The 17,428-nt window shown below is 39.3% G+C and overlaps 2 protein-coding genes across 26 annotated transcripts in view; one reads left to right on the top strand and one right to left on the bottom strand.

Annotated features, from left to right (window-relative positions):
• Positions 1-2,129, top strand: part of EPB41L2 (erythrocyte membrane protein band 4.1 like 2) — a 109,227-nt gene extending 107,098 nt beyond the window's left edge. For all 25 annotated transcript variants that reach the window (XM_077175308.1, XM_077175330.1, XM_077175329.1 and 22 more), the window contains one exon: positions 893-2,129. The gene's annotated coding sequence lies outside the window, so the exon portion shown is untranslated. The remainder of the gene's footprint in view (positions 1-892) is intronic.
• A 4,343-nt stretch (positions 2,130-6,472) lies between these two features.
• Positions 6,473-17,428, bottom strand: part of LOC143693562 (uncharacterized) — a 99,366-nt gene continuing 88,410 nt past the window's right edge. Inside the window, exon 3 of the transcript XR_013181363.1 lies at positions 6,473-6,695. The gene's annotated coding sequence lies outside the window, so the exon portion shown is untranslated. The remainder of the gene's footprint in view (positions 6,696-17,428) is intronic.

Raw genomic sequence — 17,428 nt, 5'->3', positions numbered from 1 at the left:
GACCAGCTGCAAAGTTGATTCTGTTCCTTCATCAAATATTTAACTACTTTATAAAAATTTTATTTGGGGAAAAAAGCATCCAAAGAATTCCTTCCATTGTCTGAGGGGCTTTTTTTTTTTTTTTTGCATTTTTGAGAAACATAGACATTGTGGAATGGTTGTTTGCAAAGGACTGGAGTGTGTCAGTTGTTCTTGTCTGAGTTTGTCAATTGCTTTACAGGTTCCTGGTCTTCAATGCTTGTGAGAGAATAAAAGAGGACATTTCTCCATGCTACTTTTGTGTCAGACCTGGAGACTTGTTTGACTGATGCCTTTCAGTTAAACTTTAGGGGGAAAATTTAGTCATCTAAACAAAAGAAAGCCACCTGAAGTGCCTTGACTATCTGTCAAGAGCCTTTTGCTCTCCTGTGCTAAGCCAATGGAGTCATGCAATGAATTTTGCATAATTGTTTCTGAGGCAATGAAAGCTCTGACAACTACAGCAGTATTCTTTGTGTAGACTTGTTTTCTCTAATAAAAGATACTGCATTCTGATTCTGAAGGGATTACTGAATTGAACAAGTACCTTCCTTTTTTTTATGTTCAGGTTGTGGATTAAAATTTTCAGTAAACTGAAAAGGGGTTGCAATTAAAATAACATGAGAATTTTGGGAAGAGAAGAAATGCTCTAAAGCAGGATGAGTACTTTGAAAAAGTGTAGTACTGTATGCCTAATGACTGAAGGGGGTTTTGGTCAATGCAACATTTTTTAAATTAAATAACCTTCCCTTCTTGTAAAAAAAAAAACCAAAGAACCCTGCATTGAGAAAGTTACTTTCTGATTCTGATGTGACACTGACATAGTATCTGTTAGAACTGCTTATGTAACCTTCCATATCATTTTTTCTTCCAGAAATCTAAATGTCACTGACCACGAAGAACTGTAGTCATTCCAAGTCATCATGACTCCACTGAATCCACCAGGCCTAGCAACAATGACCAGATGTTCACGACTTAAATGCCAATACCAAACTCCTTTTAACATCTTTGGTCTATATTCCCTTACAGTCTTTCTTGTTTATTTTTATAACCACTTCTTAACAATCTTAGAGTTTTGGTTTTTTTTAATGAAGTTCTAGAGGGTATGATCTTCTTTTGCACAAATACTTGTATTTTTGAAACTGATTCTTAATTATATGAAAGTGAACAAAAGAAGTCTGGAAATCCTTGTTCACTGGAGTAGGTGATAATTGTGCAGGAAGGAGGATCTTTACTAATTTAGATATAGTTTTTTTCAGATATCTCAAGTGAAATCTCTTACTGGAGTAATTTACAGAATTTTTTTCAGATTATTCAGGTAAATATATGATATCACATAATGAAGTTTTTTATAAAAATAAAACATTTGCTAAAATTTGAAAAAATATATTTCTTTGGATAAATTTTATACTGGTATCTCTGTAACTCTTTCTTTTCCAAGGTTCTCCTCTCTGCGGAGCAGAGATGGTGTGGCAGTCTGTAGAGGAGAAGGAGTTGCAGACAGATTTCTTCTGACTGAGCACTGTGTTCTTTTTGCACTTTGGTGCCAATGCTCAACTTTTTGCAGACTTTTTGCTGTCTGCAGCATTCCAGATAAGGAAAGAAGGAAGAACAAAACATCTTTCTCTTTTTCCAACAAGAGATGATCTAGGCAGCTTAAAACCGTAGTGCTTTCTTTTCTTACTGTGTCCCAATTTCAGTACTTCCATTGTTTGGATACATGTGTAGAATGCTCGCTTGCTATTAAACCTCACTGTGTCTCCATGTTAGAACTGACATTTCTGTTACAGAGAAGGTATATGTTTCACATGCTTCCTCTAATGGTTAATGCAGGTTTTTAGGCTACTGAATAAAAGATGTAAGATGAACTCCACTCATAAAGTAGTACGAGAGTACCATCAGTTGAGACTGCCATGGCAAAAACCTGTTAATTATATTGGGGTTTATTTTTAATTTGTTCTTGATGGGGGTTGTTTGTTTGGGGTTTTTTTTGCTGTTTACTCTGTGTATAGTTAAAATGCCAAATTAGATTTATAGTAGCTTAAAGTTGTATTAAGTGATATTTTGCTTTCTGTAATTCTGTTATAAAATAAAGTTGTTTATTCTCTGTATGACTTTTGGGACTCAGACATAAGCTTGGAGGATATTTGAAGTGAGCAGATTACTTCTAAGAACTGCAATTCTTAAGGTCACAGAACCTTAAAAAACAGGGATTAGTGCAAGTGGTCTGCAGGGCTGCTAGAAGGGTAGCACAATTACCTGGTAAGTACCAGTGTTTTTTTAACATCTTCCCATAAACTCCTGATTTCTGTATTAAAAGAAGAAATCCTCAGCTGCCAAAACAGAGGAGATTTGAACATCACACTGGAAGCTGAAATGCCCCCCAGTCCACAAGTGGTTCTGCTGAGTTCATTGAGATAGGATCTACTGTGGTTTTCAGATAACAAAACAAATCATAAAACTTCTCACTACATTCTCCTTCACTTCTGAGCAGTGTATTTTTGGTGCTATTCTCAGTTTAGACGGCTGCCATCTGTCAGCACACTTGTGTAGCAGAAGTTCTCGTCGGCTTTGGCTCTGCGTCGTTTGGATAACGTATGACAACAGTAACAGAGATGCTAATTTCTGTACGTATGTAGTCATTCTAAACTGCATTCACATTACCTGGGGAATTAGCAGGTAACAGTCTTACCTGCTTTCCTTCAAAACCAGAGATATTCTGCTTTTCAAAAAGGGGAGGAGAACCCCATCCAGCTTGATAACACTGCCACAACGCTGCGTGAGTAGGGTGGTTGTCAAAGAAGTGGCAAGTTTGGGATATGTAAATGTAGGTCAACATGAATACACGTGCATTTAGAAGGATTTCTCAGTGGATTTTTCCTACAAAAGTGTAAGAAAAGCTATGTAAAAATCTTTAAGGTATTTTTGATATGGTGTAGTATTAGTTGCAGATCTCATTTGGTGGGTGGACAGCACGTTGCTTGAATTCATTGATTTTGGATTGGTCTGATTAGTTAGACAGTAGATCAATATTGGTTTAATTGCACTTGTATTTCATCCTTAAAACTGCAAATATAATATTCTTGCAACAATATTATTTTCACTGAGATATGTCTTTCTTCAAATACTAATAGAACCTTTTGTCAGTGAAAAATTAATAGTATTTTCAGGGCAGCATAGCTGTTACTTGCATTGATTAAATATGTACTAATTAAACAGCCATTGTCATACAGAAAAATCTAAGCCCTAAGTGTGATCAGTCATAAAAATAGTCAAGGTTTACAGATTCAGGTTGTATGTAATTATTCAAATTATCTGGAATATTGTGCAATTCTGAAGTCTCATTGTTACCTTTTTATATACAATATACCTACAGCAAAAACTACAACATGCAAAAAAAGAAATTGTTCTCAAGGCACTTCACAAACCAGCTTTATAATACATGGGTAATTTCAAATACAATTACAGCAATTAATTCTGCTTAAATACTTTGAAAATTGAGTCATATGGGTCTTACAAAAAAAAACACTTAATACATCTTCATTTTTAATAATGATAACCTCAGGGTTCATAATAAATGTTGGACTCGTTCTACAGATCATTTCTCAGATAAAGCTTTTGTAAATGGCAGATATGTAGCTCCAATGAAAAACTTTAAAAAAAGGTTTATTGCTCAAAGCAATGAGGAACTATAGTACAAAGTGTTTCTTGAAGTATTCTTCTATTTGACAGTCCAGCTGAATAGTAACTTTTAATTGGGCCACAGAAGACATTAAACAGATGGAATAAAATATTGACTACACCTCTGGAAGATTTGAAACTTTTGATTTTCAGGCTGCTCAGTTGTTTGGGGCTTTCATACTGCATTTGAAAAAAAGATAGAGCAGTAATATTAATACAAATTACAAGCATTGGAAATGTTGTGATAATTCCTGTAGTGTTAAAATATTCTGTTTGGTTTGAGGCAAATCCTACCAGAGTTTTTGAAGGTAAGTCTATATGAATGTCTCTGCTGGGCCAGGCTAAGTGACTAGCTGTCCCAGATCTCTGTCTCTGAGGCTACTGGTATTTGCCTTGGGGTGTGTGTAACTATGATTGCTATATTAGAAAGTAGCACTTTCCAAAATATTCTTCCAGCCTTGAGCGATTTTCGAATACGTGCTGGTGTATCAGTCTTTATCAGTATTTCTCTGCCTCTGGATTTTTAGCTAATTGCTTTTAAAAAATTTCCTCTGGCAGGCATTTTAACCCTTCTGTGTGTCTTAAGGAAAAAAGAACCAAAAGCACTTTTTGTGTCTTTTCAACCTGCCCCTGCTCTAGCATCCTTGGACAACATCACTGCAGACTTTGGAACAGACACCTATCAATCACTCTCTTCAGTCATTCCCCAGCCAAAAGTGCTGTCTCAATTCTTTGTCACTTTACCATCTCTCTCAGTACCTTTCCAGCTTAAATGTTGAGACCTGAAATTCTGTTCTGGGAAGCGAAAGGGGAGCAGTCATAGGCAGGAAGGTTTTAAACATGCTTACTGGTTGTAGGTGGAGTAGAGTCTAACTTCACATTATTGCTAGAGACAGGAAGAGAGAGGACTCTTCAGTGACAGCAGTAATTGAAGATAAGTTATTTCCTTGCAGTTACTCTCCATATATGTTTAGAGAGTACAGTTTATCTAGACAAAGATGTTGTTCTGTGGTGTTGCTTAAATATGTATTTTCCCTTTTTGAAGGAGTTGTATGGTGTGTTTTATGCTGGTAGCATGAAAACATATTTCTTGACACTTTTCAGTAATGGAACTGAAAACAACAAGGCCTGAGAATTTTCATTGCATGTTACTAAATTGTGAATGTCAGATCCTCCTACATGTTAGCAGTTACAGCTCACTAAGCAGTTCTGTCAGAGGCACAGAGTCTATGTATATAGTATTATTTTTGGTATCCATACCACTATTTTACAATGAAGTGCCGTTTAAGAGTGTTACCACTTCTTGACATTTCAAATCTCCCCATTCTCAGGCACACTGTGGAATTAACAAAATCAATTTTCATTCTGCATTTTTTACATGTGGTCCTGTCCAATCTTTTCTTGGGCAGCAAGAGAGTGAGTATTTGGGATTCTGTATGTTAGAATTCCTTTAGCATCTGATCAATATCCCAGGTCACTGCTCTAAGAAGGCAGTGTCCTTAAATGTAGAAAGTAAATTCTTTGCAGCAGCTGTCTCAACTTCCTTGCAAAAGATTGTTTCCATTTCCAATCAATTCCCTCTTCACCTGTGCAATGTATTCTGTGTTATTTGCACAGATATAAGCCAGTGTGATTAATTATGTCTTTTTTAATTTGGGTAGTATTAAAATGGGGGAGAGTGTGTAAAGGTACTTGCTGTTTAAATTCCTTTTTTCTCCATAGACTTTGATAAATTACAGTGTTTTTTTAAACCTGTGATCATGATCCTATTAAGTATTTCTATAAAATTATTCCAAGGAGTTCTTAAAAGTCTATGAGAACTGAAACTGTGCAAACCACACATAATCTCAGAAAAGGCATTATCCACTCTCACAGGATGAGTAATGATAAATAGCTTTATTGAAAGGTAATTGCAGACAACAATCATTAGAAGACAGAGACAGTAAACACTGAGGACAGTAATGATAGTCACTTCTCATTCCTTGCCAGTTTGGGTTTAAACTTTGAGAGTCAGAATCAGAGAAGCTAACAGCCAGTAGTACTTGCAAACTATTTGAGTTGCATTGCTGTGGGCCATCTGCAACAGGCAATCTGAGATGCACTTAAAACTCTGCATCTACAGCGACAGGGGAGCAGGAAGGAAGATTTTTTTTTTTTTTTAAAATGCATGTCAATTTACACACAAAAAACATAACTCCATGGTTCTGCAGTTTATTTGCAAAAGTCATCCATTTAATTTGTCCTTAAAGGAGAGTAATAGCTGTTTTACAGAATGCTAACTAAATCTTTCCATGGTTTCAAAATTCAGCATTTTTGGTCAGCAGAGAGAAACCCTTTTGTTTCCCGCTGCTGTTACATTTTGCTTCCAAATTCTGTGGAAAGAATACTTTACAAAACCTACAATCTTTCCTGAAGTGTACAAGCTAATAAATGTCAGTTCCCCTTCAAAACCCTTTTCAATTTCCCAGATGTCAGTGCTTGATATCAGCTTGTTACTTATGCATCTTGATTTCATAAGGCTGCCTGCCTTGGATGTGCCAGCTCAGCTCTCTCAGGAGCTCGTTATGTCCTTTCTCCTTGGTAGGCCAGGGAGGGGCTGGTGGGGAGGACACTGTCCCTTCCCCCAAATCCCAGGTCACTCAAAGGGAACCGAGGCAGTTCATTGCAGGAGGCCTCTGCTCTTTGCTGGGCTGCTCAAAGTGCCGCCTGCAAGAACTCTGAATGGCAGCAGCTGTTTCATTAGGATGGCACAGCACTGGCTTCTCCTCTCCAGTTTTGTTTTCATGTGTGGTATTCATTTACAGCTGGTCATTGTTAAGCCTGCAGGGCTGAATACTGGGTTTAAGCTTGCTTCCTGAGATGTGAAGCTCCCTTAAATGTCCTTGAGTTCTTGTATCTGTTCTCTTTTTGTCTGGATCTCCTGGGTTTCTTCCACTGGCCACGGTGATTCATGAAGGCATTCCTAGAATCTTGTGCCATGACAATTTCCTCCTCAACTGAAAAATAATCCAAACAACACAAAAATTCCATAAGAATATGCTGATTTCTTATGGTGAGTTTTTATAAAGAAAAAGAGCTGGCTTATATTAATAAGAACTAATCTTGCTAAGGTGAAGGTGTCTAAAGTGCACACTGTTATTAGTTGGTCCATGATCCCAGAGGAAAATCTGAGTGTGAGTCTGGGGCTGTTACTATGCCCAGTGAAGTGCTAGCAGGAACTATTGACATCAGCAGAAATGCTCTCTTTTCATTTGCCTCCACAGCTTTCAATCAGAATAAAACCCTTAAACAAGAGCAAAGAGCATAGTTAGTTTACACTGGCAATTCATGTTCTGCTTTACAGAACTGTGCTGTGGGAACCTTGATCTGGCCTGATCCTCCTGATGCTGCCTGTGGTACAGACAGAGCAGAAAAATGCTTGCTGCCCACATAACTGGACATCTTCAGAACATGACTGTGCTGTTGGAGGTTTGGAGATTATTTGAAGAAGGATGGAGAAACAGAAAATAAAAAAATTAAAACCCCATAAAATACTTGTCATTGCTAATTGTTCAGAAGAAATGTAGGCTGTTTTTGTTAGATGATTTGGTTTTATTTATAAGGTGTTTATATATTGATATATTTATGCAGAACTTCTCTCTCGCTGCACAGAGAAAAATTAAATGCTTATTTAATAATGAAGCAAGGCAGCCTTGATTTTAGTAATAAAAAATTCTCTCATTTTTTCTTTTTTTTTTTCCTTTTTATTTTTTTTCGATAGAAGAGATCTAGGAAAATGGGCAGCTGAAATCTGCAGAATTTCTATTGTTTTGTAGGAGAGATAGCATTTGAAGGAGTCTGTTCTCAGGCTTATCTATTTCTCTCACCTGATGGTCTTAAGCTAAAGCTGGCTCCACTTGCTTGTACAGGGAGAGCTGCTCAGGATTTTTTGTGTAATTTGGCTGGAGGCCAAAACAGTAGGTTGGTTCTGACAGTCTCAGCTCAAGAAAAAGAAGATCTTGGAGACAGAGCTGGGAATGCAATGCCTGAAGTATTACATAGACAGGAATTCATCTCACATCCTCTTGAGAATGCCAGCCAGAACACCTGTGATCTGCAAACTAAAGTGTCTCCTTTCCTGAGGCATTGAAAAGCCAGATGATTCCCTTCAAGCATCCTTCTGGGTTTTGAAAGAGAGAAGCACAGCAGCAATATTCCTTTGGCAAATTAGTCTGCCAGCTACCTCATTCACCTCTCTCTTACACCCTTGATTACTAATCTCAGAAAATTTACAAAACCATTGCTTGCTTAAACCCATTACAAATCCAAGGCTAAATTTTCTGTGCTGTAAGAGAAGCAGAATTTAACATCTGGTGCTGTAGATTATTTACAGACCTGCAGAAAGTGTGTTTAAGGAGGATATGAGTGCTGTGGAAAAAGGCAGGACAGTCTGTTTCAGCAGTTGATCATGCATCACGAATGCAAATGTCTGTGGGTTTTTTTCACATGGATTCATCTGGCTTAATGAAAGTATTGTCTGAGCTCCAGCAAAATACCTGAAGTGATGGGATCAGTAGCCCACCTGCTTTTCCTGGCTTGCTTCATCCTAGCTGGAATAGAAAAGTGAGAGCATCACCAGGTAACAGGGAGTTCAGTTGCCACTCAGTATTATTTCATAATAACTAATGTCTGACTTTATATGAGCACAGAGCTCATCTAATTTACTGATAATTTACTGAAAGGGAAAATATTTTATCTGCTTTTATCTGAAGTCAAATGCAATAATGTCACTACCTTTCATTTCAACCACTTTCAAGTAAGAAAACTAATCTCCTGTTACTTAGCCATCCTATTTCCTCACAGATACTGAATTGCACAATGTTTTGGCATTGCACTGTTTATTGTTGTTGTTGTATTAGCGTGTGAAAAACCACCAGCACCTTGCTCTAAGAATAATCTATAACCCAAGGCAGGGCTGGGTTAGGCTTGTGGAGCAGGCTTCCCTTGCAGATTAATTCAGCATCTGAAAGCACATCTTGAACAGGAAATGTTCGAGTTTTAGCAGCCTGAAGGTAACTTGAGGTCTGTGCTCATATGCAAACACCTTTCCTCTGTTAAAGCCTCGCATCTAAATGCCTGGAGATGTTACACAAAACAGGAAGTTTGTTTATTTTACATTTCTGGCTGTATATGACCTGTCTTATATTAAGTGGCCAAATTTTCATGATAGAGTAAAATCTGAGTGCACGTATTACAGTGTTTGGCTTGTGAGATTTTTAAGTGAGATTTCTTCCCTGGCCTTGCACTGATGGGTAAATCCTTCTCCTGCTGGGCTGGTGCACCCCAGGCCAGCTCAGTGTGAGGCCTCAGCTGATCTGCAGAGCCCTGTGGACAGGACTGGCCTGTCTGCCCCAGCCTGCTCTGCTAGAGCTGAAACCTGTAGGGGGAGAAACATTGTGAAAATTTGTCCCAGGCAGGGTTCTCACCAAGCTGTATCAAGAAGCATCTGCAGTTTACAGAGAAAACCTGGGCTCTCCTGACACTCCGTATGGATAAAATGATCAAAAGGCAGAGAATCTGAGGAACAAGCTTAGGCCAGAGTCAGCAGGAGTGCTTTCAAAGAGCTGCAGGAAAGAATGGTTGAGGCCTTGGATTTGAATGTGCCCCGAGGCTGGCTTTGGCAGCTAAAGCAAGAGCATGTGTGGATCTGCTGCTGCAGCTGCAACCCGAATCTGGAGGGCATGAAGATCATCCCATCAAGACTGGATGGTCTGAGGTACAGGATGTTCCTGTCTAAAAGAAACTCCCTGCCTGCTACAAGCATAGCCCAGTTGGGCCCGGTGAGCAGCCTTAATTCTCAGTACACAGATGTGTTACAATCACTGCACATTTGCATTGGGATCAGGGTTTGGTTTTGTTTTACTCAGAAGATGGATTTTTGAAGTGAGTTTAAGCTGATTTAAAAATAGAAAAGGCAACATGGCAAATGTGCACTTAGGTACAAAGTAAGAGCAAATTCATACTTTTAAAAGAACATAGACACATTCTCAAAGCCCAATTACTTATAGGGTGTAACTGCTGCCACTTGTCTCACTGAAGACTTGCACAGTGTAAGCACAGAAGAAAATGATCTGTACTTCAGCTGCCTTTTTTTGTTGTTCTGGTTGCCCCTTCTATAGTGTAAAACATTAAAATCTCCTATAGTATAGTATATTAAACTATGGCATTTTAAATGAGGGTCAATTCAAGTTGTAAACAAATACCTGTAAACAAATACTTTGTGTTTTTCAAGAAGGAAATGGTCTAAAATACAGTACAACTTTATAAAATTGTTTCTGATCATAGTTGTCTTCAGTTTAGTTAATGGTACAAGCCTAAGCTGCCTGTTGAATGAGAAGGTTTGTCTCCCTCCCAGTCTTTGTCCCCAAGTCCTGACTCACCTTCTCTTAGTTTGATCCTGAAGTAGACAATTAGCAGCAGCAGGAGTAAAGTCACAGGCAAAAAGATCCCAGCAAATAGAACAGAACCAGGCAGCTCCCTCACAAACACTGACAGTACGTAACCTGCGCTCATTTTCCTCTCTGGAAACCGTGCCAAGCCAGATCCTTAAGGTGTCCAAGTCTGGACCTTATTTATTCTGCTTTCTTCCTTTTTCTCCTGATGGACATTCTGCCCTTTGCTCAGGCCATTATCTCTTTTTGGACTTTGGTTTGTTTGTCTAGGTCTGTGATCCCAGAAGTACTGGAGTTCACTCACAAAGTTACTCAGCAACAAAGTTTAAAAGTGTGTGCTGAAGTAATGCAGGGCTTTGAAACCTTTGGATGTTGGGCTGGGCAGGGCTCAATATGTGAGGCTGCTCCTGCCTTTTGAGCAGTGTGGGTTCTGTCATCAGCTAACACTGTACAGGTCATTCTGAATAATAAGCACCTTCTTCCTAGATATATTATTAATTTTACAGTAGATCTCTAATTCTCACTCAGGGTGAGGACCCTGTTGTACATTCCACACAGGCATATGTGGTCTCAGCTCTGAAGAGTTTTCAGACCAAACCACTGAGGCAAGAAGCTGTGGTGATGTGGTACCAACAGCATTCTTTCCAAAGAGCAGCTGTGGAACAATGAAACTTAGGAAGGTTTCTTTCTTAGTGAAGCTGAAAATGTATGATTTTGGGAGGGCAGATGTGCCAGAGAGTTCAAGAACCTTTTAAATGTTCAAGTAGTTCCATTTTTCCCATCTGGTCACCAGCCTATGGCAAAACTGTGCATTGATCTTCTTAAACAATTTTTTTAAAGATGATTAGTCATTTTATAGCCCTCTACACCTTCAGATTTGCAACCATATTGTAAGCAGTTCTGTCCAAGCATCCAGAAAGACTGTACAAGGTTTGCTTCGCTTATTGGGTAGGTGGGTAGGCTGGAACCAAGGGGAAATGCAGTAGATTTTTAGAGTTTCAAGAGAAAGAGGTATTTCTGTGTTCACCTTGTTTTCTTCACCTATTGTTTTCAAGAGGCAAAAAACCTCAGCTAAAAACTTTTGAAGTTTTTTGAACTGTAAGATATTTGAGCTCCTGTCTTTTTAACAAGTTATGGACAATATAATGTTTATAGGCGAATTCCTTGTTTTGTGAATTACCTGCTGTTGTAACTGATAGAAGAGCAAATGGAGTGTGTCTTATTTCTTGCTTATCCTTGTTCAACTTCAGCTTTGTTGTATTTTATTCTGCCTTTTTCTACAAGATGTTTGACCTCATTCGTAAAGTGCTTTATGAACTACTGATGAAAAGCATGGATTAAAAGCCAGATGGTGAAGATATTAATATTATTATAGGCCCATCTGTTGCCAGATAATTCCTTCCTTGAACAGATACCTGTCAGCTGTGATCAATAAATTCCTTAGACTTTTTTTCTTTGTGCATGAAAAGTTAATTCCCTTTTTTTTAGACGATTGTGCTTGTTGCTGTTCAGGTTTGCAAAACAGTTGCAGTGTTTGATGAACACTCTTCTGGCACATTTTTTTAAATTCCTTCCTAACTGACGTTCTTATATAAAAATATCTAGAGTAGTTAGAGAGCTCAGTCTTTGAGAGTGAAGTCTGTGACTGAATTCTGAGCACTGTGACATTACAAAATGAGCCCGGGGATACTTCTCTTTGATATGCCTGATATGGACCATAATGACATTTATGGGCACCAAATACCTGCATACAAGGGCAAAATACTTGGATTTTTAAAATTGAGTTACTCTGTGTGCCTGTGATACAATTTCTTTCTGTCAAATGTGAGTCCAGTGAGGTGAAATAAGTAGCTTGACTTGCTTGTCACACCTGCCTCTGGTGGTTTCAGGCACCTGATGGATTCAAAGTGGTTAATTTTTGCTGGGGAAGAATAAGAAAATTCTCAACTCTCCACATTTGTACAACCTCCTTGTGAAATGGCAGCTGCCAGCTCTGGTCTCAGCAGTGAGGAACAAAACTTGGCTGGGGGCTGCTCAGGGTGGCAGATATGTAATACAAATTTCTATATTGAAGCAGGATAAATGCAGTGGAAACGGGGTCAAACGCATTTTTGCCATGAAGGCAGTTGATTTCCCACCTGGGCTGGCTGGGATGGTGTGTGTGAAGCCAAGGGGAGCTCTGCTGCTAGGCAGGCAGGGTTGTTTGCAGCAGCAATGCCTCGCGTGTCGTCTGCCACAGCCAGAGGAAAACTGGGAAATGTGGGCCAGGCGTGGATTACTGACACAGGAACATATGGTTTCCTGGCTGATCTGTGGAGCTTGGGTGTGTTTGGGAAATAGATGGATTCACAGGCTTTGTGAACTTGTCACTGACTGTTCACCCACTGGAAAAACAGAACTGATTGCTTGTTACCCCTAAGGCACTGCAGGGTGGGCCTGCCCAAAGTTTGCTTTATGGTTAACAGGGATTTCAGCCATTTCAAAGTTTTCATTTTGGCTTGAATCAGAAACCTAATTTCCTGTGAGAAGGAATTTCAGGAACATTAATTTTACAGCCAATAAAACTCTTATTTCAGCTGTGTCATTTTGATTATTTGCAAGAAATGTGAACACAAATGAATTAATTCAAACTTCAAATGACTTTCTATTTTCCAAACTTGCCAACTAACACCAGAAATTATGAACATCACACCTGCCTTGTTGGAAGGAATTACTTTTACTGCTGATCTCTGTGTGTATGTGTGTGTTAAGGACACATATTTTCACACACATTCTTGTTGAATATTTTGTTTCAATCACAGTTTCCAAAGGAAAACGTTCTCTTAAAATTTCTATATGGCTTTAGTAGGGGATATAAAAAGGCAAAGAAGTACCTATTGGTGCTGAGGGGAAAGAGGAAGATGTGCTTGTGAAGACTGAACTACAATAAATAAAGAAAACCTGGTTATTGCAAGTGCTCAAGAGCTGTGGCAGAAGCCAAGGTGCTCAAGTTTTGTACAGGCAAATTGCCAACTTGCACAGCAGATGATCTGGCAGAACTGAGGTTGCACTTTCTTAGAGAAGACACTGAAAAATTTGCTGTAAGACTGAAACTTTTTGTCAATCAATATTTCTGTCATAATGGTGGAAAGAGGAAGCAGGAGTTCGGTCCTGGCTCAGTAAGGACAGAGCCTTCCAGCACACACCAGTGGGTCAAAACTCTTATTCCTCCCTGAGCCAGGGCTGGAGCTGGCCCCAGAGGACTGGATATTCCCAGAAGTGTCCCTAGCCCAGGATGAGTGTTGGTAAGCTGGATAAGGCTATTGGTAAATTAGTAAGTTTACACTGCTCAGAAAACACATTTTGGATGAAAAAGGGCTTTAGTTCCTGGGGCTATCAAGGCACAAGGTTTCCTGAAATGTATATTAAGATTATTAAATTTAAATGCTACATGATCATTTAGAGCTATCTTTATCCTGGGTGTTCTGCTAGAACACCAAAACTGTCTGTCTCCTTTCCAACATAAATTCAATAAAGGTTATTAGATCGGGTAGTTTGATATCTTTATTATTACAGGCAATTTCATTTCCTTCCATGTCCTTTGCAGAATCCAATAAATTGATTGAGGCTTGTTTTCCCAAAAAGCACTTAGCCTTTGTTTGAAAACATCAGGAGACAGAGAATCATCTGTCCCTTTCCGTGCCTTGTTCATGATGTAAGAACACCCACTTCACGTCTGGTTTAGAGCTTGACGTAGTTCTGCTTTCGACCACTTCTTCTGCCTGCACCTTCATCAGGGCATCAGGGAGTTTTGGGAGATCTGTTATTTTTCCCCTGTGGAAGCACTTATGCCTGGAAATGTCATGTCTCAATCTCTTTTCTGTCAAGCTACCCATTCTGGTCTCTTAATTCCTTACAGCAGGAAATATGAGGGTTTTGCCCATCCTTGACACTTTCTTGCATGTTTTCTGTGCTTTGTCTAATTTTTAAAGGTATCTTTTGAAATGTGGGCATCCTGACAGTTGCAATCTCATAACAGTGTCACCTGAGACACTCCTAGAGGTAAATTTATGTCTCTATTCCCATTTGCTAATCAGTTTTTCACTCATTGGGTGGGCTTGTGAGGCCCTGATTAGCAGAGCATTTGGAGGCACTTGAATTACACACCTGCTTGCTGTCTCACTCCTCTTCAGGATTGTTGTTTTAGATTGTTGGCAAGTTTTAGAGATGACCTTTTAAGCTTGTTTCTAGATGGAAAATTTTTGTTTGGAAATGTTATAATGGCTTGTGCCATGATAAACCCAACAAAGGATCCAGATCACACAGCCTCATTGTTTGTCACTTCTCCTTACTGCTTAGCATCAAGCCTTTGATTATCTGCACCTTTTAGAAGTGCTGATTCTATACAAATTTCTCCCTGAGGGGTTTTTTTCCCCTCTCTTACTTTGCTGATTTTCTACTTTGTTGCTTTTCTAATACAAGTATTTGTGTCTGAATGGTGTCAACTGCTTCAAGTTATTGATCCAGCTGAAAAGCTGCATAAGCTGTTTCTGGACTTTGAGGGAAAGTGTTAATGAGATGATTGTGAAACTGGATCCATTTTCTGGTTGAGTTTGGAGATGGCTGTGCTGCCAGATGTGTAACCAACGCCCCGCCAGAAGCACTGCAGTAGCTGCCCTGTGGATATGACTCTTAAGATCCCTGCAGCAATTCCTAATTCATTACTTGTGTGCTCTATTCATATAGAAAAGTGATTACTTTTTAATGAGCACATATTGTGCTATTGATTGAAGTGCCTTAGGACTTCTAGGTGTATTGAAGCTGTGGTTGACTTTATCAAAGAGACTTGTAATCTCATTAACAAAGTAACATCTATTTTGCATAAACTATGCTAAGGAGCTTATTTATATTCTGATTTTCTATCTCTTTGAACAAACTTTGTACTCTTCATGGCTTGCATTTATTTTTTTTTACCTATAACTAGGCCAGATCATTTGAGCATTGGCACGAAAATAATGGCTTTCTAGGCTTCTCAATATTATGATTAAGATTTATGAAAAATTAGCTGAAGTGTAAAAAATGCCAAAACCTTCTTGGCCAACTTCCAGGTCTCTTTCAGGCTTCTTGATTTTCAAAGTTCAGTACAGGTTATTTAAATTTCAGCTTTGTAGTTAATCACCTGTACAGGTGAATAGTAATCTACCTGTGCCCAAACATCTGGCAGTGGTACAAATGGATGAGCCTTTTCTTTGAGTACAAACCAAAATATTTATTGAGAGTGATATATCCTATACAATTTCTTAAACCACCCTGATATGAGCTGCTGTCAACATCTCTCTTGCTTCCCGCACAATTCTGAAAGAATAAAAATCTGATTGTTCCTAATCCTCTGACCATGGCATTTCATTTGACCAAGGCTTGTCATGCTTGTCCTTGACTTAAAATATGACTTGACAGAGAGCCAGTAAATTTCTCTTTTGGAATTATTTGTGCTTCTGTTAAATACAAATTTTAAAGTGTTGGATATTGTAAGTTAATAAATATTTACTCTCTTCATTGAACAATTTTCTAAAAATTTTGGAAATGAGTTGATTTCTATTACCCACTTTAGAGAGAGAGAGTGTGTGTGTGTGTGTGTGTACAGTTTCTTGTTTGAGCTGCCCACTGATCACCTGTATCTAAGGAGTCTGGTTCCCAATGACTCTCTGTAACCAGCTGCTCCTCACCAGTTCCAGCACAGGGACTATTTCAGCTGTACCTGGCATAACCTAGTCCTGCAGCACCCCTCCTGACAGCTGAATCCCTTTCTGTTGGAAGACCATGGATCTTTAGGAGCCATATGATGAATGGTCTCTGTGTGAGACTTCAAGTAGTGTATTTAATTGAGGAGTATCTTTTTCTTTTTAATTAAACACTGCAAAACAAATTGAATCTCTTTCTGTCTCATCTCTCAGACAGCTCATGGCTGCCTGTCAGTGTGCTTTTCTCCTTGACTAGTAAAGATAAAATCAGTGTAACCTTTAGGCAGTGTAGATGAGTGAGTGAGTGAGTGAGTGAGTGAGTGAGTGAGTGAGTGAGTGAGTGAGTGAGTGATGAAAAATGGTGCTGCTCTGATGTGCTGGAAAGACAGAGCCAGGCTGACCTGGGAATGGTTGTACAGTGGTAACACAGCTGTCTTTTTGTCTTACCCATATCCCATGGCCCCAGCTGTGATGGCATTTTGCTGTATGACTGCTCAGTGCCAGCTTGCTTTTCACACAGCAACAAACAAAGCAAGAAACTAGAAGAGTCTCAGCTTTCATTTGGGTTCCTGATGTGTAACTGATCCTGAAACCACTAGGTAAAGGTCTAGAAAAGTTATCAGAGCAGTTGTAAAATCTAAGCTGACTTTTTTTAGCTGGCTTGATTTCCAATGTGATATGCTGTTTGTTACGTTTCAATTGAATTATGCCATTTGTTGTCTCTTGGTTACCTAATACCTCATGATATTACTTTACAACATGTCTGCTGCCCTAGTGTTGCTACCCTACCATACCTCAGGGAGTTTTGAGTCATCATGTAGCTGTGGAGTAATGCACTGTTTCTTTTCCCACTTCCCCATAGGAAATGATTATGGGTTGCAGGCTACAGTGGCAAGATTTACAGATGTGCCCAGCCAGCTCAAGAGGCTGAATTGGAAATGCCCCAGATTCTGCTTCTTGGGCAGTCTGACCCCAGCCCCAGCTGATTTTTGGGGTTGTCCTGTGCAGGGCTAGGAGCTCAGGATATTCTATGGTTCCATGACCCAGCATAGGGCTGGGGCAGCTGCAGTGTGGACAGTGAGGGAGCCTGCTCAGCACCACAGATAGGTTTTGAACCCTGTGAGCAAGCTATGGGCTGAGGCTAATGCAGAAGCATTTTATTTGGTAGCTAAACATGCACAGATGTGTAGCTGTATTGTATTTGAAGCACGGCTCTGCAAAGTATAAAAGTGGTGTCTTCCAGATCAGAGTGATTTCTAGGGCATCTTGGCTTATTTGTGCCTACTTGTGTGCCTTAGTCACTTGAGCCACAGCACTTCAGCTACTTTGCAGGACACCTGAGGATTTTACAGTATCTCTGTGTGACCTTATTAGACATACTTAAGAAACAGCCCAAGTTTCACAGAGTAGATAGAGCTGTAGACAACTCAAGATCCACGTTAAAAGTGTCTGTGCCACTGTTGCCAGTAAGTCAAGTTGTTTCAAGTTGCTCATTACAGGTTTGGCAGACATTTTATGTGGGTTTTCCCTGCGAGATTCCCTCACAGGAAACTGAGCTGGGACTGCCTCCTGTAGCAC

The sequence above is a fragment of the Agelaius phoeniceus genome, chromosome 3 (genome assembly GCF_051311805.1).
Source record: "Agelaius phoeniceus isolate bAgePho1 chromosome 3, bAgePho1.hap1, whole genome shotgun sequence".
Lineage (NCBI taxonomy): Eukaryota > Metazoa > Chordata > Aves > Passeriformes > Icteridae > Agelaius > Agelaius phoeniceus.
The sequence above is the reverse complement of the archived record's forward strand: the minus strand, read 5'-3'. Positions and strand labels throughout refer to the sequence as shown.